Source organism: Aotus nancymaae, unplaced genomic scaffold (assembly GCF_030222135.1).
Source record: "Aotus nancymaae isolate 86718 unplaced genomic scaffold, 86718_ANA_hifiasm-v0.15.2.pri h1tg000030l, whole genome shotgun sequence".
Taxonomy (NCBI): Eukaryota; Metazoa; Chordata; class Mammalia; order Primates; family Aotidae; genus Aotus; species Aotus nancymaae.
In genome coordinates this window covers 20,474,085-20,495,935 of record NW_026988443.1, presented here as the reverse complement: position 1 = coordinate 20,495,935, position 21,851 = coordinate 20,474,085, and the positions used below count along the sequence as shown (strand labels likewise).

General features: G+C 43.0%; 1 long non-coding RNA gene across 1 annotated transcript in view; it reads left to right on the top strand.

Annotated features, from left to right (window-relative positions):
• The window catches only part of LOC135277204 (uncharacterized), a 322,445-nt gene that overhangs the window by 253,646 nt on the left and 46,948 nt on the right, over positions 1-21,851 (top strand). Inside the window, exon 2 of the long non-coding RNA XR_010344781.1 lies at positions 2,516-2,601. This is a non-coding gene — a long non-coding RNA (uncharacterized LOC135277204). The remainder of the gene's footprint in view (positions 1-2,515; positions 2,602-21,851) is intronic.

Here is a 21,851-nt window from a genome sequence, read left to right as displayed (position 1 = left end):
AAGCAATCCTCCTGCCTCAGCCTCCCAATGTGATGGGATTACAGGCATGAGCCACTGTGCTTGGCCTCGTCAAGATTTGAAGGCAGCCAGAATGGGAAATCCCTGGACCCAAGGAGGGAGGACCCAGAGTGTGGCCACCTTATCCTATGAGGAACCCTTCAAGCAGTCAGGGATGCTTAGCCTGGGGTCCAAGAGAACCAGGCAGGAGGATGGTCCTGGGAGGATGAGGATCCCAGAGAAAGGTTGACTTCTCAGCTCCTAATGCACTTTTGAAATTATGAAGTTCTAGGACCATGACAGGTTTTTTTCCTCATTTGTTCTCCATTCAATGTGGAAAAGAGACTTAAAAAAAAGTGAGGGTGACCTTTGCAAATAAGTTGAAGTATCTGCTGTGCACTGTGCACTGGCATAAGGCCTGCAACGTTCATGATGTGAGGTAGCAAATTGTTCTGTTTGAGGCTGAGTCATATTATCAATCCAGCAGATGTGAACTCCTCAGCATTCACAGAGATGAGGAAAGAAGGAGGCATGACTCCTTTCCAGATTCAGAGTAATACCTGTGACATTCTTGTCCTTCCCAGGGCTCTGGGGCTTTGGTTAAGTTATCTCAATTGATCAGTGGCCCCCAATCTCTTAGCATTCCCGTGGGCCAGTGCTTCTGAGGCCTTAGCAAGTTTATGACAATATGTTGGTCATTTCTGATTCACTTTCAAAATAAGTTGTGGATAGACCCTAGGATTCCTAGACTTGAACTCTGAAGCCCAGGGTTTTGGTCCCCAGCTCTGCCACTTATAAACTATGTCTCCTTGGGACAAGTATTTAATCTTTCTGAATCCCAGTTTGTTTGTTTGTTTGTTTTGGAGATGGAGTCTTGCTCTGTTGCCCAGGCTGGAGTGTGCAGTGGCATGATCTCAGCTCACTGCAACCTCCGCCTCCTGGGTTCAAGCAATTCTCCTGCCTCAGCCTCCCGAATAGCTGGGATAACAGACGTGCGTCACCATGCATGGCTAATTTTGTCTTTTTAGTAGAGACAGGGTTTCACCATATTGGCCAGACTGGTCTCCAACTCCTGACCTCAGATGATCTGCCCACCTCAGCCTCCCAAAGTACTGGGATTACAGGCATGGGCCACTGGGCCCAGCCCCCGGTTTATTTTTATATAAAATGATCACAATGATCCCCAGGTCACAGTGCTTGGGTAAGAATAAGATAATTTTAATTCATAGGTTGGCAAAACTTTTCTCAAAAAGGCTGGAGGGGAAATATTTTAGGCTTTGTGGTCTATATGTGCTCAGTCTTAATTATTCAACTCTGCCATTGTAGTATGAAAGCAGCTATAGGCAATACACACACGAATGGGTGTGGCTGTACCCGTAACACTTTATAGAGCTGGTGGCCTTCATTTGCTAACCCCTGAATTAATGCATGTAAAGCACTTAGCACAGGGACAGGCACAAGGTAAGCCATGAATAAACTGTGCCACCACTGTCATTAAGTTTTTTGTTTTGTTTTGTTTTTGAGACAGAGTCTCGCTCTGTCACACAGGCTGGAGTGAGGTGGTGCCATCTTGGCTCACTGCAACCTCCGCCTCCCAGTTTCAAGCAATTCTCCTTTCTTAGCCTCCGAGTAGCGGGGATTACAGGTACCCACCACCATACTTGGCTAGTTTTTGTATTTTTTGTAGAGATGGGGTTTCACCATGTTGGCCAAGCTGATCTCGAACTCCTGACCTGAAGTGATCTGCCTGGCTTGGCCTCCCAAAGTATTGGGATTGCAGGTGTGACCCACCGTGCCTGGCTTGTCATTAGTATTATTAGTAGTTTAGTAGTTTTACTACCAGTTATCTTTGGGCATAACCAAGTTCAGCATACAGGTCCCAGCTGTAAAGATGTGTGTGAGGGGTAGAATTCCAGGAGACCCTGGTGGGTCACACAAATACCATCCCACAGCTATCCAGTGACCTTATAGAGAGCTCTCATCCTCTGGAATTACTGGGAAGATAAAAAGGATGTCAGCAGAATAATACAAACCATTTGTCACCTAAATTCTCTGCCTGTATCTGGCAGGGAAAACTCATCACCATTAGAAGGGCCTTAATTGGAAGCAATGCCCTAAGATAATGACCGTTTCCTTGGTTTGAGCAGGACTGGAATCCTCCCTTTGACCTCTCAAAGTCACACTGTGGCAGTTGGAGGGAAGTGTGGGACTGCCTCTGTCACCAGCCCATGGTGTAGCTCTTGCCCATGAAAGTTGCAGAACATTCTCTGGGACCTTTTTTCCTTGGTGTTCAGAATCCCTGTCTGCCTGTTTATGGCAGAACGGGGACTGGAGGCTTTAATGGAGAGGGACTTAAAAAAACATCCCACAGGATGCCAGCATTATGGTATTATTAGGGGAGAATTAAGATGCTGCTGCCCCAGGTAAAAGTGAGGGGGCCTTCCTTGGGGGCCACAGTCAGGTTCTAAACAGAAGGCCTTAGAAGAAAAATAGCTAACCTTCTATCATGGCCCCACAGATGCGGATCTATATAGATAAAGCCTTGGGAAAGCATGTTATCATCCAACAAGGACGCTGGAAAACTGCCCAGACAGCAATTCCTGGGTGAGTAACCACAGATTCTACAATAATGATGGACCCCTGTTCTCAAAGATAACAGAGCTCTCGGCTTGTTTACATTTTCCTTCCCTTCCTTTCTTCCTTCCTCCCTTTCTCCTCCCCTCCCTACCTCTTTTTCTCTCTTTCTTTCTTTTCTTTTCCTTTGTTTTCTTTATTTTCTCTTTTGACAATGTCTCACTCTGTCTCCAGGCTGGAGGGCAGTGGTGCAATCACAACTCACTCAGGAGCCTTAACCTCCTGGCCCAAGTGACCCTCCCACCTCAGCCTCCTTAGCAGCTGGGACTACAGGTGCAGGCCAACATGCCTGGCTAAATTTTTTATTTTTGTAGACATGGGGTCTCCCTAGGTTGACCAGGCTGGTCTTGAACTCTTGGGCTCAAGCCATTCTCCTGCCTCAGACTCCCACAGTGCTGGGATTATAGGCATGAGCCACTATGTCTGGCCCCAGAACCACCCTCTTGCAACCTGAGAAAGACCATGGCCCAGTCCTACTAGTGTGTCTGAAAAAGTGCCCTTGGGCTCTGGCGGAAAAAAAAAAGAAAAAGAAAAAGAAAAAGTCCAAACAATTGCTAATGGTATTCTCCTCCTCTTCCTTTGAATAAGTTAGGTAACTGAGGCTCAAAGCAGTTAAGGGAGTTACTGATAAGTGGCAAAGCTGGGATGGATTTTTGCTGATAAGCAGCAAAGCTGGGCTTCAAGTCCAGTTTTGTCTGATCGCAGAGCCCTGCTCTTTCTGCTGCACCTGCTGCATTCCTATCACCTTCCCTGAGCAGAGCGTGGGGCAGTCATAGCTGCCTTTGCAGCAGTATACCCTCTCCATTTTTAAAGGGTATTACTACCCTGGTATATTTCCTTATAATACTCTTTCTTCTTCTTCTGTTCAGAGCAGTTAACTTTGCCTCATTATTATTTCATTGGGCTGAGCTTTAGTGAAACACAGCCTTTAATTTGTTTATTTAACATTCCTGGTCTGCACTTGCTGATAGAGTAAAACTGATTAATTAATTGTAGCCTGTCACCACTCATGCTTGGTCATGACAATATTTCAGACACTAATGGAAGCTCAGGCAGAGGCGGGCAGTAATGGACATGTGTCACCAAGCCCGGGCCTGAGCATAAGGCAGGGGTGGGGGCAGGCTGACCACCCCCAGAGCTGTCCAACAGAGGGTCTGAGGCCACCCAGGCCTGGTGAGGGAGGTAGGCTAGCAGCCTCAGCCACAAAGAATCCAGAATGAGTGTTACTGCCCAGTCCAGGCAACTGCTGAGCTTGGTGGAGGCTGTCAGTGGGGAAGCCAGTTTGCCCTGGCCTCTTCTGCCTGTGTTTGTACCATCTGTGTGAGCCATGATGATTGATGAAATCATTGGTTATTGGTGATCAACTCGATCTTTAGCTCCTTCTCTCTCCTCCCAGGGGGGTGAACGGGAGGGGTTGGAGCTGAAAGTTCTAACCCTGTAATGACTTGGTTAGTTCCCCTGACAACCAGTCCTGAATCCTGAGACTATCCAGGAGCCCCAAGCCACTGTCATCTCATTAGCATATAAAAAGACACCTATCACTTTGGAGAGCCAAGGGACTTAGGAGCTGTGTGCCAGGCAACAGGAGCAAGGACTAAATATATCTATTTCTTACATCATCGTGAGCCATGCGGATGAAACACAAAGGCTTTGGAACTACCGGGACTTTATTTTGTAGCCTGGTTGTCTGAGCTCTGGGACCAGATAAAATGATAAACACTTGACTTCAGTTTCCACATCTAGAAAAGTGGGAATGATCACACCTGACTTTCAAAAGTTGTTTTGCCAAACAAAGAGGTAAGGTAGGTCTGTGTGGCACAGGTGGCGTGTGACAAAGGCTGAAAACACAGCAACAACTCTTACTACCAAAGTCAAGGGGATGCTTAGGAAGCAGGTGATGAGCACACCGTCCCCGGAGGGACTTGGCTAAGTGGATGCCCCTCCCTGCCCCTGCTTACCCAGGGGTCTTGGAGGCAGTAGAGGAGGGGGATGAGATGACCCGTAAGGTCCCACCTTGTTTGAATGTTGTTGGGGTTGAGGGCCAAAACCGATGCCATCCTGAGTTAGTGGTCCTCAAAAATGGTCACGGTCATGTTGTTATTTAAAATCTATCTGTCTATCTATCTATCTATCTATCTATCTATCTATCTATCTATCTATCTATCATCTATCAATCTTTCTATCTATTATTATTTAGAGACAGAGTCTCACTCCATCACCCAGGCTGGAGTGCAGTGGCATGATCATAGCTCACTGTAACCTCAAACTTCTGTGCTCAAGGAATTCTTCTGCCTCAGTCTCTTGAATAGCTGAGCATGACTGACTGTGTTTATTTATTTATTTTTTTGATAATTCTGATCCTTAGGACTATTTTTGGAAAAGAATTGGACCTTGATGAAAAAAACAAGTAAGAATAAGAGCTTAATTTTTGGTCCACTCTGGACCAGAGTGACAAGCGAGAATGCTGAGCTAGAGTCAGGAGGTCCGAGCTCGCCCCTGGGTTCGCCTCCCACGCGGGAGCATTCTTGCCCAACAGATTCATTTAACCATAAAGTACCTCCTATGTGCTTGTTACTGAGCTGGGCCCTATCACATAGCACTAAGGATTACCATCCATGCCCTAAAAGAACTTGCCTTTTGTGAGTTTGTGAGTGTCCTTATAGACATGAGCCTGCAGCTACAGGAGCACAGAGAAGGGAAATGTGGACTTTGCCTGGAAAGATGGAGGAGGCTCCATGGGCAGGTGGCACAACATGATTTTAAAGGATCAGTAGAAAATTTCTAGAAAATAAAAAAGGGGAAGGACATTTCTGAATAAAGGAATAATGAACGCAAAGGCTCAAAGGAGTGAGCAGAGAGGAAGAGGTGGGGCTCAGGGCAAAGAGACCTCATAGAGAATCCTGCTCTCTGCTGCTGTGTAAGTTCTTTGGGCTATTGTTAGCAAGACCGCATTTTTAACTGTGTGTTCCAGGCCTGGTTTCTCCCTATGTCTAAAATCATGTGTGGGTGGTTCTAATGCTTGCTGCATCCCATGGAGACAAACACAATATGGAGAAATGAGGAGAATCTTGTTTAGAGTTGGGCAAGCTCAGTCCTCACTGGGGATTCCTCCTCCTTTCTCTCCCAAAGGATACTGGTCCTCAAACTCCAGGACATCTCCAGGACACTTTTAGTTGTATTCTGGGGCTTTGGGTATCATTGTCTTTCTTCAATACTGATCCAAAAGTTCCAGAAAAAGATTTCTAAATATGAGCATGTTTAAAATGGTCCTAGCCTGAGTGGGCTTGCCTAGGACAGGCAGGAGCTTTCAGGAGCTCCATCTACTCATCCTAGCAGATGGTAAAAACAAAGTGACCCACAGCTAGAAGCCAGGTGCTTTCCTCCAGGAATGGGATCTGAAGGGATAATGGCCTTTCTGTCATTGTCTATCTGCGTGTTGGCCCTAGACCTTTGGTCACAGGATTCAGGTTTTGCCCCCCATGTTCTCTACCAGTGGCTCCTCTTGAATCAGGACAGGAACCAATATTCATTTATTCCTGAATTCAGTAAATGTTTATTAAATTCCTATTATGTTGCAGACTATCTTCTAGGAATTGGGGACACAGTTGTTGCCCCTGTCTTCCTGAGGCTCATTCATATTCCAGTCTCTCCTGGTTTCTCTCCCAAGTGCACACATTGCTTTCTTTGGTCTCTCTGCAAACTTCCCACAGGGCCTGGCCAGCCTGGTGGATATTTTTCTCTTTTGTCTTAAAAAGTACCTGCTGTGTACTAGATATGTCATTTCCTTGAGTTTTCACCCTAAGCATGCAAGGAAGGAATTACTATTTGACTTTATGGGAAATAAACTGTTTGAGAGATGACATAACCTCTGTAAAGCCAGAGAGTGTCAGAGTTAGAACTTGAACCCTAGAATTGTACGCTAAGTCCAGGGTCTAGTCTACCCAACTTGGTCATCTGACTTCTGGTCATCCCTGCTCTGGTCTGTCCTGCTGCCAAAGAAATGACTGTGAGCTGCTGTGCCCTGCTGGGACATTTCTCCCAGGCTTGGGAGAAATGAAGGGTCTTGTTGCAAAATTGTATTTAGTGATCCTGTAATTACCTTCACCCTTGAAAAGAGAATAATGCCAAGACAAGACAGATTTTTCCAGGGCATGGGTTCCTCCTTGGACCCGGCCCCAGCTATGCAGTATGTCATGTCTGGTTAGGACACACCAGGCCAGCTCCAGATCGAAGCCCAGCCCTGTGGGAACTCTGGCTTCTCCTAGTGGCCTGCTTTGTTTATGGGCACAGTGCCTGGTACCAGGTCATTCTATAATAAATATCCGTTGAAGAGTGAATCAAAATGAATGAATAAACTATTTAAATTTTGGTTTATTCACCTTTTACATGGAAGGGCCTTGGACAAGTAACTTTATTTCCTTGAGTCTGAGATTTGTCAGCTATAAAGTGACACAAACTCTCAGTCGTTGTGATGATTAAATGAAACGTGGAAGTACCCAGCTTGGTTCCTAGTATAATATAGGTGCCAAGTGTAGCTTCCCAAAGCCCAGTTCTTGTAAGTATGGACAAAGTCCTTTAGATGAGTTCTGTGCTCATCGGTTCACAGGTATCTGATTCTCTTTGTTTAGCTGTGCTGAACATGGAGAAATGCAGATGCAGTCAAGTGTTCCTGCCACCCCAGCAACTCTGGAAACATGTGCCTTGTCTGTTCTCAGTCTTTCCATCCACAAAAGGGAGACATGGGCCTTTGATTGAAAGAGCTCCACAGGAAGCATGGTAGCCCATGGCACCACTCAAGACCCAGGAAAGAATGAGCAAAGTTTATTTTCAGTGTGCTGGGCAGGAGGAAGATGGAAGTGAGAAGGGATTAATTGTATTATCTGTTTGTCTCTAAGATTTGACCTATGAATGTTTCTATTCAAACAATGGTGTTTAGCAATGCTCAGCTAGGCATAAAAGCTCCATCTGCTCCTTGGGTTTTCAGTGGGCAGATCCTGGTGGGGAGGGGGAATCACCTTTCAGCCTCACAAATGTGCTTTGCTTTTTTGCTACCTTGAGTGGTTCACCTTGAAGAAACACCAGTGTTGGCTCAAGGACCAACTAATTTGTCTTCTGTTTTTTAATGGAAGAGTAGTGAGGCATTTCTTGAAAAACATTCCTGGTTAGAAACTTGAGTCGGGACAGAGTGGGTCCTAAAGATGATAATAACTTTTAAAAATCATTGCTCTTTTGGAGGAAAGTTAGCTGATTTGCTTTGGGGCTGCTGCACTAAGGTGAAATATGAAAAGGAACACATTTTTAAAGTAGGATCAACTCAAAGCATCTAGGTAGCAAAGATTTAGAGTTGGTCTATAGTGGGAAAGATATTCTGGAAGAAGCAGAAGTGGTCATGGGAAAGTAAAGGACAAATGAGATGGAATTGTCCTTCAGGAGCTCAAGGTCAAGTGAGAGAGACCCATCATGGACAAAATAGAAATACCAGTTGACATAAAATGGCCGAGACTGACCTGCACAAGAAGAAGGACAAGAGGTGGAATGGGCTCCTCAGGGAGGTGGGAGGGGTTCTTCCTAGGGGCAGCATGGGTTTTGATAGAGAGAAAGGATATAAACATTTGTAAGGGCATGAAGAGGTTGTTTGGGCATGAAAGGCGCTGATGCAGAGAGGGGTCTGCTCATGGGGACTGGTGGGCTCACAGTCACACTTGCTCAGGGGTCAGTGGGGTAGAAAATCCCAGACTCCAGTTTTCTGCTTCGTCAGTTAGTAGCTGGGTGACCTGGGGCTAGTTGCTCTCCCTCTCAGGACATCAGTGTCCTACTTAAAACCTGAATCTCATGTCTAATTAAAGACGTGCAGTGGTAAAGTGAATGTGAAGTCTGGCCCTGGCTCAACAAATGCTCTCCTCCCTCTTTCTTCTGAAATGTCTGAAAATCAATTCCATATGGTCAACAGCCAATGGGTATAAGGTAAGGAAAGTCCCAGAGCCCACAGATAACCACTGGGTGTGACTGGTCAGTGTTACCTGTGTCCTTCCCCCAGAGGACTGCCTGTGAGTCTTCAAGAGAGGATGACAGCATGAGATGCTGTGGCCACAGCATCCTGTGCAAGCAGCATCCCACCATATTGAAAAATGAACTAATGGGTCTTGTCTTCCTGTAATCTTTGAACTGAGATCTGACACCCTGCCATGGAGTGAGGGACATGCTGCAGCTGCTCCTATTGTAAAAATGCTTTTATAAATGACAGAGAAGCTTCTGCAGAAACATACAATGGTAGGCAGAATAATGGCCGACAAAAATGTCCACATCTTAATCTCTGGAATTTGCAAGTCCCTCACTTCTTATGGCAAAAGGAAGATTAAAATTGTGGATGGAATTATGGCTGCTAATCAGCTGTTCTTAAGAAAGGGAAGTTATCGGGGCCGGGCGCGGTGGCTCATGCCTGTAATCTCAGCACTTTGGGAGGCCAAGGCGGGTGGATCACGAGGTCAAGAGATCGAGACCATCCTGATCAACATGGTGAAACCTTGTCTCTACTAAAAATACAAAAAATTAGCTGGGCATGGTGGCGTGTGCCTGTAATCCCTGCTACTCAGGAGGCTGAGGCAGGAGAATTGCCTAAACCCAGGAGGTGGAGGTTGCGGTGAGCCGAGATCGTGCCATTGCACTCCAGCCTGGGTAACAAGAGTGAAACTCCATCTCCAAAAAAAAAAAAAAAAAAGGGAGATTATCCTGGATTATTTGGGTGGGCCTAATGTAATCACAGGGTCTTTCAGAGGAGGAGAGACCACAGACACTCGGTAGTAAAGCAGCGTGAGAAAGACTTGGCCCAATCTTCCTGCTGTGAAGACAGAGGAAGGGGCCATGAGCAGAGGAATGGAACATGGAAAAGACAAGGAAGAAGCTGGAAAAGACAAGGAAGCAGATTCTTCCTTAGAGACTCCAGAAAGGAACACGCTCTTCTGACACCTTGATTTTAGCCTAGTGAGACCCATGTTGAGCTTGTAACCTATTGAACTGTAAAATGATACATTTGTGCTATTTGAAGCTACCAAGTTAAGGGTAATTTGGTATAGTACTAATAGAAAACCAATATCCCTACCCTTTACCCTAATTCTTCTTCTTGAATTCCAGTAGGCCCTGTGTTTCATGCACTGACACATTCACTCATGCTTACATATATTTATTCATGTATTTTCTACCATAGATCAAAATTTTTTAAATAGAAACTAATTTTTAAATAGAAATTAATAATAGTAGCTGGGCACGGTGGCTCTCACCTATAATCCCAGCACTTTGGGAGGTTGAGGTGGGTGGATCACAAGGTCAGGAGTTCGAGATCAGCCTGGGCAATATGGTGAAACCCTATCTCTACTAAAAATACAAAAATTAGCCAGGCGTGGTGGCACATGCCTGTAGTCCCAGCTACTTGGGAGGCTGAGGCGGGGGAATCGCTTAAACCCAGGAGGTGGAGGTTTCAGTGAGCTGAGATTGCAACACTGTACTCCAGCCTGGTCGAAAGAGCAAGATTCCATTTCAAAAAAAAAAAAAAAAAAAAAGACATTAATAACAGTAAAACAAAATTTCATAGGATTGAATGAAATAAATAAAGGCCTTGGTGTATTGACAGGCAATTTGCAAGCCTGTAAGTGTTCATTGTTTCCATTTTTATTTTCGGGTAGTTTAGGCAGCTAGCTGTTTAGCCGTTAGGCAGCTAAGGGCTTGCGCCAGCTCCATCTGAGGTCAGGCATGGTTCTTGGATAGGAGAAGGGGAGGCATGTTCCTCTCAGACCGCACTAGGTATCTTCTGCTTATGACTCATTGGCCACCCCTCTCTGCAAGGCAGGCTGGTAGACCTAATTGTTTAGCTGGGCTCATGGCAGCTGCTGAATAAAATCACGGTTCTGTTTCTAGAGAGAAAGGAGGCTGGTATTTTAGTGTGGAGTCACCCGCAGTTGGACAAGGCTTTGGAACCAAAAGAAGGAAGTTAGAGAGAAAGGGAAAGAATAATTTAGGAAGTACCATTATGTACTCTATTTGTATATTGTTCATTTACCTTCATAGCCGCCATACGAGGTCAGTAGCTTGCTTCCATTTCACCTTGACAAAACAAGATCACACAACGGATAGGAGGCAAAGTGAAATGGAACCACTGGACACTGGATAATGAGTCCATGCTCCATCTGTCCACCCCTGCCTCATTTTGAACATGTGGGGGCAGCAGACCAACCTAGCAGATAGAAAATCCCACTTCTCCCTGTTTTTCTACTCTCCAGCTTGACTGCAAGAAGTTGTGTTTAACCCGGCAGGACATAGACTGTTTTCTTCTAGCCTCTCCACCTCTTCCCTTTCAGTGCTGTGGGAACAGTGTTGCCCTCAGCTTTCACACTATCCTGGTACCTGGGCAAGTACACCCAACAGGAAGCATCTCATGCAGAGCAAGTGAAAACACAGCAGGCTCTGCTGGAACAAGTCTTTCAAAAGAAAAGCCCTCTCCATTTTTGGCTCCTAAGAAACCACATGTCTTACTAACCTTTACTTTTCAGCTTCTCCGGGATATGGGGGAGCTGCTCTCAGTGCTGTCTGGCATGACCCTGTTTTCTTTTGCCAGAGCTTTCTTGCATCACTGATGCCCATTGAGCTTTTCCATTCACACTTCAAGATAACCTTTTGCTTCCTGAGTGCTCCCTGGACAGCTGACCCCATCTTGCTTGAGCAAATTGTCATGGAAAAACCCTTCAGGTGGCTGAGACACAGGCACGAGGATCACCACTGGTGAGTCCACCTGTCTGAGCCAAGACCTGTCATCAGTTGACCTAATTGAAATTGAGGCACATTAATAATTAGACAAACAACGGGCCAGCAAGTTAAACGGGGCCTTTAGCTATCACTGAGAAATAATTACCCGAATAAAAACTGGTTCAGTGATTAGGCTCCGTATTGGAGCCAAAATCTCTTACAGACAGGTGATGCCCAAGGGTGACTGATGACAGAAAAAAGCCACCGTGTTTATCTCTGGGACCACATAAGCAGGCACAAGCAAGAACTTCATAATGCCTTTTTCTAACTCGCCGCAGGAAGGCAATTTGGGGCTGAACTGCAAGATCTTTAACCAAAGCACTGGTGATGCACCTCTGACTTTGCAACTATAAGGAACTTTCATCCAAACAGCTGTTTTACTAAACATGGGCATAAAACATTTTATTCACAAGTTAAGACTGGCATCCTGAACTGTCCTCTCCAATCAGCCTATGTTCACAACCGCAGGATGGCCGTGATGATTAGATGAAATGGCTGTGTGTAGTATGCACTGCAGAAATGCAACATTTCTTATGCCCTAATGTCCTTGCCCTGTCAACATCTCCTATATGAGAAGAGTTAGGTGGTCAGCAGTGTTTCCTGGCACTTCCTCTGTGTGCTTATTTTCCATGTAGCTGGAGTAGAACCCAAAAGAAGAGAATAGACAAAACAAAGTTGACTTGATTAAGTACTTACGATGAGCCAGGCATTGTGCAAAGGGCCTTATAATCATGATCTGATTACTTCCTTAAAGCAATGCCATTATATCAAATTCACAGATTAAAAAACTAAGTCTTGTGGAGATGAACAGCCAGCAGCTCATATGTTTAGAACCAGGACTCAACCCAGATCTGCTTAACTGTGAAGGAAATCCACGTCATTTTCACTATATCAGTGAGAAACCTCTAATAATCCATGTTTACCTGTGTAAATCTTGGAAAACGGATGTTTCTAGTTATGCTTTGGAGGCAATACAAAATCCTACCATGCCTTACAAACTCTCCAATAAATATTACGTTTGATTAAAATTTTGTTTAAAAAAACCTGTTGCCATGTTTCAACATTGAAAACTATGCAATATCTGATGCCTTCCAGTTAAACAGAATATTCAATTTATCAGGACATCAAGTTCCTGAGCATTCCAGATTAAAAAAGTTTTCTTTACAAATATGTAATAAATACAATTTGGAGAATAACTCACAGACTATGTTTTGAGAAACACTTTGGAAGTAGTGGGACTATACCAGATAATGGATGACAATTGACTTCACTCTGTTCTGCTCTTTTTTGTCCAATTTCCATCACCTGTCTGGGAGATTGGGAGTGGAATGAAGGAGGAACACTGTCTCTGCTTCATTTTTGCCCTTTATGTGTCTGGTGCCTTGATGTGTGGGAGGGGAGGTGGACCAGATCCACAAGTCATGGTGGTCACAGAATGTGTTCCAGTCCTCTGGTAGCCTTCACTCTTTCACTGGTTGTCCTGCTTGGCAAGGAGAAGACTTAAGTTAATCTGCCCATGACCTTCTCTTGGTTCTATCTATTATCTACTGCAGATCCCTCCTTTCTCAAGAGGGGACAGTGAAGGAACCAAATGCACATAGATTATTTTACTTCCTCAACACAAATCTCAGGGAGGAGGAGTTATTTCACCCAAGTTATAGGTAAAGGCACTGAGGCTCTAGAAATTTAAGTGATGCATCAATAGCAATATAGCCAGTGAGCAACAGAGAGGAGCTTTACAACCAGGCATTTCATGCTCCCACAGAAATTGGAGTTGTATAAGAGCCCACAAGAGGCTATAATAGGTAGCACTGGTGTGGACCCTCCAGAAAAGAATGGCCCTGGTGGGCAGGGCAGGGATGTCTGGGCTCCACCTATGATCTATGACCCCTGCGTATCTAATAGAAGGGGGGTGTTACTTATATAATTCAGAACAGAACTTTATGCATTTTTTTAAAAAGTGTTCTTTCCCTCAAACTTTATAAATAAGGCAAAGAGGACTGAATGTTAATGAAATAAACCCCTCAGAAATAAATGAACATTTCATATTGCGCTTCATTTCGGTTTCATGAGCTCCAAAACAGCACTTCAAGTGATTAATGTTTTCTTTATTAACCGTAACTAAGCCTGAGCAAAGCCTCTCTCTTTTCTCTAACATGTTTTTGCTGGAGATTGAGAGTAGTTCATTTCTAAAAGTAACCCTTTGGAACCTGCTGTAGGGAGCTTAAGGTAGCAGAGGCAGTATAGACCTTGCTGTTGGGCAAATTTTGACTGGAACCTTGGTCCTGTGACTTTCTGCATGGCCTTGAAAGAATGGGCCTTAGAATATAGGGTCTTAGAATAGTTCTAATATTTATATCCATATTCTAATGGGGATATAAATATTAACCTCATAGAACTATGGTAGTCTCTGACATTGGTGGCCCCAGTGAATTGTGCATACTGGTATTCAAGTGCTTTGAAACTGGGCTGTGTCTATGGCTTGCTTTAGTTAATAGGATGTGGCAGAACTTCTAAGAGAGCTAAAGTGCAAGTCTTTCTAAAGCCGTAATTCTCAATGGGGGATGATTTTTCCCCACAAGGAGACATTTGGCAGTGTTGAGAAACGCATTTTAATATCACAATTGGGGAAGTGCTACTGGCCTCCAGTGAGTGAAGGCCAGGAATATTGCTGAATATTCTACAATACGCAGCCTGGGTATCTACCACTTCCTCCCCCGCCAACAAATAAGTATTCAGTTCCAAATGTCAATATCATGGAGGTAAGAAACCCTGTTCTAAGTATTAGGGTGGGTCCTGGTCCTAATTCTCCATGTAGGAAAACAGTTAGTTTGCAGGAGTGATGATGTGAAGGGGCTGCCTGTAGGTGATGAGGTCATGTTGAGTGGAAGAGGCCCTGAGACTCCTTGGAAAGAACAAGAGAAGCCCAGCCATCCCCACTGTCCCAGCTAAGCCCAGCCCACAGCTGTCTTACCAGATGAATGTAGCCAGTAAGTGATTAGCAGCAAGACTTTCAGGTCTTGATCTTGAGGGAACTGTAGCAAGAATCTCCTGCATGCAAATCTTATTTTCCAGGGAACTCGACTTGAAATGCTTTCTTCCTCCTTCCATCTAGAAGTTTTTGCTTAATCAAGACCCTAAAGATGCAAGGTAGTTTGGCCAAGAGCTCTGTCCTTGGATGCTCAATCAAGCCGTAGTCTCTCCTCCATCCCTGGCTTTCAGGCTTTGTCAGGTTCCAGTTGCTTGGACAATAAAGAAAGAAGCAATAAGTCTTGCCCTAAGCTCAAAGAGAGATTCAGAAGTTTAACTGTATCTCTGGGAAACTTACAAATAGAAAAGAAACACAAGGAAACATATTAATCTTTACCAGAAATGCAAGAAGTGTGAATTAAATCCACCTTGAGATACCATTTTGCACTGACTAAATTAGCAGAACAAAGTAAAAATATATTCAAATACACATTGCTGGTGACATTATGGTGAATATTGGGCCCTCTTAATCTCCTGATTTAAATATAAATTTCTTAACACTAGGAGAAAGCAATATGGCAACATTGTGGAAGCCACAAATGTGTTCTTGCCCTTTGGCTCATTAATGGTGTTATGAGAATCTATCTGAATAAATTTGTTTAAGAAAAGATTCAGGATTTAAATTATGATCTCTTAAATCCTGCCAGGCTGAAAACCGTATATGTAGTGTCCATAAATATGTAGTGGATAACAAAAAGCTGGAGCATAGAACTGAAAGATTGGGAGCTACGTATTGCATTAGAAAGGCAGCTGGAATTGAACATTCTGCAGTAGCCCCCCTTGTCCTCGGTTTCACTTTCTCTGGTTTCAGTTACCCATGGTAAACCTGGGTCTAGAAATATTCGGAAAATTCCAGAAATGAATAATTCATAAGCTTTAAATCGCACACCATTCTGAGTCGTGTGATGAGCTCTCGTGCTGTCCTGCTCTGTCCTGCCCGGAATGTGCATCGGTCCTTTGTGCAGCATCCACGCTATGGACGCCACTGTCCAGCACATCCGTGCTATAGGTGCCACCCACCCATGAGTCAAGTAGGAGCCATCTAGGTAATCAGGCCAACTGCCACTATATCACAGTGCTTGTGTTCAAGTAATCCTATTTTACTTAATATTGGCCCCAAAGTGCAAGAGTTGTGATGTGGGCATATTACTATACATATTCTATTTTATCACGAGTTAGTGTTAATCTCTTACTGTGCCTAATTTTTAAATTACACTTTTTCCTAGGCCATGTATGTATAGGAAAAAAAAAACATAGTTTATATATGGTTCAGTACTACCCATGGTTTCAAGCATCTACTGGGGGTCTTTGCTGATAAGGAGGGACCACTCTATCTTGATGTTTCTCAAAGCTTGGTCTTCTGACAACATCCAGACAGCCTGGGGCATTATTAACAGGTGTAATCCTGACCCTGACCTCAAATCTCAAGAAATAGTTTATGTGAGTTGGGCCTGGGAACCTGCATGTTAAATACATTCTCCAGGTGTTCTTGTGCTCCCAAGTATGATTGCCCTGTATTGAAACTGTTGCTTTACAGTTTTTTGAGGGGCATAGAATTAGGAGGGATATTATCTTTGAAATTTGCTATTGTTATTTTGTGATTATGTTTTCACAATTGTTAGGAGGGAAAAAAAGTGTAATTTTCCTTGTAAACTCCAGAGAAAAGTCGTTTTAATTATAGATGTCTTAATAGTCCCCTATTAAGGTGTATAGCTTAACCTCATCTACATGGGTAGGTTAAATATCAAGAGAGAAAAGTCTTGCGCTAAGTAAAGGACACTCTTATCATTATTAATCTTCCTGGTGATAGGTATTTATGATATATTTAAGGATCTTTTGTTATTAACCATTCCAAAGCCCCCTTGGTTCTCTTTCTAGCACACTTCTGGCTCCTGCCTAGAGGAGGCTGGGATGCCTAATATGTGGTTAGAGCTCTGTCATTGGTTTTAGGGAGAGTTTTTCTGAAGGCTAAAGCCAAGACATTAAACCCCAAAGCTTAAAAATATTGTCCCTTTAATCTGGAGAGAAGAATACACATGGGAGACAAATGCCCACTTCAGGGTGGAACTGGGAAGACAGATGGAAATGTTAGATTTTGAGAAGCCCACAGCACCCCCTCCTTGCCCAGTGAAACCATTAACACAACTAAAATAGCTGTAATAAAAGTAATGTATATCTCTGTTTTAAGAATTTATTCCAATGACTATTTAACCATGTGCTAGCCTAGTAGACTTTCTGGTCTTTTAAGAAAAAAAGTTCTGGCTTTAGCAAAAGCATCTTTAACTCCAAATTCTGTACCAGAGGAATATTGGAAAGGGAGGCTTTTCAAAGGTGAGCTCTTGATGCCAATTTGTGTTTGCCTGATACCCAGCCCAATTACTGATTGAAAGAAGCAAGAGAGAAGATTAGAATGCAGGTATGTGTGCATATTTGTGCATGTGTGCATGCATGCACACACACACACACACAAGCCTCAAATAGGCAAATAATTCATACAATGAAGAAATAGTACAGGATTGTAGAGGGCACATATTGATGCTGATGAAGCCAAATGACCGAGGTAGAAATTCCTCTTTTATTCCTTGTCATGTTTGAAGAAGATGAAACAAAAATCTGTTCTTGGTTTCGTGTGAGCTGGTACCAGGCCATGGGAAAACTGAATGACTATAGTGGCTTTGACTTAATATGAAGTTGTATAAACCTCGGAGTCCAGAGACATCTTAAAGACTTTGCTTTTCCTAATGAGAGAAATATGTAAAGATTATAGGACATTCCAATGAAGATTGATTCTTAAAACTGAGGTTTCACCAAGTGGTTTGAGGTTAAAAAGGAATGGAAAAAGGTACTCAACTCAATCTAGGGTTCTTTTCTTTAAATCGTGCCCTGTTTTATTAGTGTTTAAGTAGTACCTCTAGTACTGCCAGTTAAGATAATTATGGCTAAATTTCATAACTGAAAATTACACTTTTACTTTTAAATTAAACCACATATTTGATTTAAAAACTCCTGCTTATTTCTGAATATCTAGCAAATGTGTGTTTCACAATTTAGACTGTGCATTTTATAGGTAACACCTTGCTACTCATCTGAAAAATCAAACTGAAATACCAAAATCAAGTGAGGATAGTCAAGATGCAGTAGCGTTGAACTTTTCAGGTCATTTGCATATACGCCTATGCACGTATGCATGTCTGTTTTTTCTTCCTTATTCTAAGAGAAATCAAGATTCCTTATAAATATGGATTCCTATGGTATAGTGTTTTGTAAACATACAATCTGACTGAATATTAATATCTGTTAAACCTAGAGGGATATAAATATCATTCATTGAATTTTGTTCTGTATTTAGCTATATGTTCTAAATATTTTCCTACTAAAAGAAAATATGCAAGCAGAAAAATTACGTGGTCCAGGAAATAGATAAGTACATGGTAGGAGAGAGAGAGAGAGAGAGAGAGAGAGAGAGTGTGTGTGTGTGTGTGTGTGTGTCAGAGGTAGTAGACAGATAGAGTGTTCTTTTATAGAGATAAGCAAACATTTCTGTAAAGGGGCAGATAGTGGATATATTCAGCTTGGTGGACCATAAGGTGGTCTCTATTGCATCTACTCAGCTCTGCCATTATAGCATGAAAGCAGCCCTAGACAATACATTGAAGACTGGGTGTGGCTGTGTTCCAATATAAGTTTATTTACAAACACAGGTTGTGGGCCAGACTTTGTTCTTAGTTTGTCAATCCCTGGTTTAGACAGTAAATCAGGCAATGTATCATTAGAATTGTTTTTTCCATGCTCAGTATTTTGCTTGTGAAGACATGAGACTCAGAAAGGTAAAGTGACTTGTCCCAAGACACACAGCAAAGCCAGAGTCAGAGTCCAGATTTCCATGATGTCCCTTGATCCCCTTAACACAGAGTAGAAGCCAAAGTTGTGGCTTACTCCACAGGCAGAGGGGAGGGGGCCGCAGGAGAGAGTGAAGAAAGTCTCCTTCCTGACAGTAATCGGGGCCAGCCTGTGTTTCGCCCATGGTTTCCTGTTTGGCTGGTTTTTAATGGGGGCGGTACCACCAGGCAGGGAGGCTCTTGGATCTGCCACTCCACTTAGCTCTGTACCCTTGAAGCAAATCATTTCCCCACCTTGGGCTTCATTTTCTTTAATCTGTAAAATGAAAGCTTTCACTTGATGATCTTGAATTTCATTTTGTTCTCAAATTTTATGATTCTTCAAGTGTATTTCTTCCAGTTCAGAGTTTTTCCCATCAATCCACATTGATTCACCAGTGGGCTAAAACTTACACAGGCCTTGAGTGCAGAGAAGCCTGAAGTTGGTGGCCTTGGGTGCAGAGAGGCCTGAAGTTGGTAGTTCCACCTGGGTGCTGCACACCCAGTCACAGATTTCTGTTTACCAGGACACCCACTTCCACTACCTTTCTGGAGCATCCCAGGAACTCTGATGACCTCATTGTTTCTTGGAGCCAGAGTTGATTACCATAATAACGGTACTTACCTGCTCACAAAGCCTTTCTGTTTTGGCTCTGAACTGCTGAGCTGGGTGTTTTACTAACTCGTTGGTCTTGCTCATAGATTTATCTATCCCCTTAGAATCTCCACCTCTCACTGAACTTCTGCACAGTAAGCATTTTTATAGGAAACCATGCCCTGGTTTCAACATATGCAAGGTGAGGCAGGATGAGGCCATCCTGTGAAGTTATTCTGGGTGTATGTATTACTGCCACCCATTGGTACATTTCTTCCAAGGGGACTTAACATTGTCCTTTCTCTACTCCAGGACCTCCTCAATTATAGTTAAATTTTCTCCCTAGAAAAATGCAGTGTAGGAAACAGAGCACTGGACTGAGTCGAAAGACCTGGATTCAAATCCCGATGGCAGTCCTTTACCCTTTCTCCCAGGTCTCCAACTGAACACTACAGAAGGCAGCCTCTCCCTCATCTTCCACAGCCCATTGCAACAGATCTGAGCTCCAGTTCTACATGAGGATAACCAGGGATGTAAAAAAAATTCAGACTCCTGAGCTCCTCTCCAGATTCAGTGAATCAGAGCCTCTAGGGGTGGTACCCAGACACTGACTGTTACTAAATTCTCTCCAGGTAATTTTAGTGAGCCACGAGGCTTCAGTCACAAGACGCAATAGACTAAATTATATCATCAGTGTCAATGCATCTTTAAAAAGGACCGTATCAATGTGTTGTCCTATTATTTTTGTTGGTATTTCTATTTAAAAGAAAAATACTGAAATTCTATACAAATAAATCCCAAGTAAAATAAAATAACAAGTGAACAAAATGAAGCAGCCTATTCTCCAACACATTTTGATTTTTTGAGGTTTCCCTTGAGATGTACACCTTCCCAGATTGAAATTAGGGTCCAGGCTGGACGCAGTGACTCATTCCTATAATCCCAACTTTGGAGGCTGAGATGAGAGGATTTCTTGAGTCCAGGAGTTCAAAGCCAGCCTGCACAACATAGTGAGACACTGTTTTTACAAAAAATAATAAATAAATAAATAAACAAAATTAGCTGACCATGGTGGTGCATGCCTGTAGTCCCAGCTACTTGTGAGGCTGAGGAGGGAAGATCACTTGAGCCCAGGGAAGTTGAGGCTGCAGTGAGCCAAGATCACGGTGCTGTACTCTAGCCTGAGTGACAGTGTCAAAAAAAGAAAGAGAGAGAGAGAGAAAGAAAGAGAGAGAGGAAGAAAGAGAGAGAAAGGAAGGAAAGAAGAAAGAAAGAAAAGAAAAGAACAGAAAAAGAAAGAAAGAATTTAAAAAAAAGGATCTGGTAACACCTACCCAACAGCGCAAGGGACTAGATTCAATGTGCTGCCATTATTTAATCCTCTGGAAACCCCGAGAAATTGTGTCGCTGGTCCCATTTTGTAAGGGAAGCATCTAACGCTTTGGGAGGCAAATCACTTTGCAGAAATTCCCATAACTGGGAAATGAGAGTGATGGAACAAACATCAGGGTCAAGGGCTCTTTGAATTAGATCGTAGCTGCTCCCTGATCCTACCAGACAGAGCTGAAATCAGCATCACTTTAAGTTGCAGATGACAAGTGAATAACCCTAATGATGGCAGTAATATCACATTATCATCTTTCATGTTGTCAACTCTCCAAGGTACTTTCTCATCTTTTGTATTTTAGAGGATCATCTTATTGAAATCACAACCTGAGGTAGTGACTAAAAAGCTGTCCTCCATGTAAAAGTGGGTGGAATTCCAAAGTTTATATAGGAAATCTCCTAAGGAACACATGATGTAGACATGTAGCAGGTGAGTTCTTGCTAACCCATTATAACCCTGTCCAATGCTGAGGAGGAGGCTGGCTCTGTGGCTGGTCAAGATCCTACCAGTGGAAACAAATTTACCAAGTGATCTAGCAATTCCAATCCTAGGTATCTACTCAAGATAAATAAAAACATTTGTTCATATGCCTTTGAGTCCTTATAGCTTAGCTCCCACTTATGAGTGAGAACATACAATATTTAGTTTTCCATTCCTGACTTACTTCACATAGAATAATAGTCTTCTGTCCATCCAGGGTGCTGCAAATGCCATTAATTCATTCATTTTTATGGCTGAGTAGTATTCCATTGTACGTATATATACCACAATTTCTTTATCCACTTGTTGATTGATGGACATTTGGGCTAATACAATGGACTTTGGGGACTTCTGGGAAAGAGTGGTGGGGGTGAGGGGTAAAAGACTACAAATTGGGTTCAGTGTATACTGCTCAGATGATGGGTGCACCAAAATCTCACAAATCACTACTAAAGAACTTACTCATGTAACCAAATATCACCTGTCTCCAAAACACTATGGAAATAAAAAATTAAAAAAGAAAAAAACCAAAACATGTGTTCAAAAGGCTTATACATGAAAGTCCATAGCCAAAAAGTATAAGCAACACAAATATCCTTCAACAAGTGAATGGGCAAACAAAATGTGGTATATTTGTACAATGGAATACAATTTGGTCATATAAAGAAATGAAGTACTGATAAATGTTACAACATGGATAAATTTCAAAAAACATCATGCTAACTGAGAACAACCAGATGCAGAAGACTACGTAATTAATATGTCATTCCATTTATACAAAATGCTCAGAAAAGGCAAATCTATAGAGACAGATGAGTGATTCTCTAGAACTCCAGGAGACAGGAACAGGGCTTAATTACAAACAAGCCCAATATCTTAAACTGAGGAATGTTCTAAGATGGAATTGGGGTTATTTTTATTATTTTGTAAATTTTGAGGATTTTACTATAGGTGTATGACAGCAAGGTCACTATAATTCAGAATTCTACTTCTCCTTGGGCAGGCACAGTGGCTCACACCTGTAATTCCAGCGCTTGGGAAGGCCAAGGCAGGG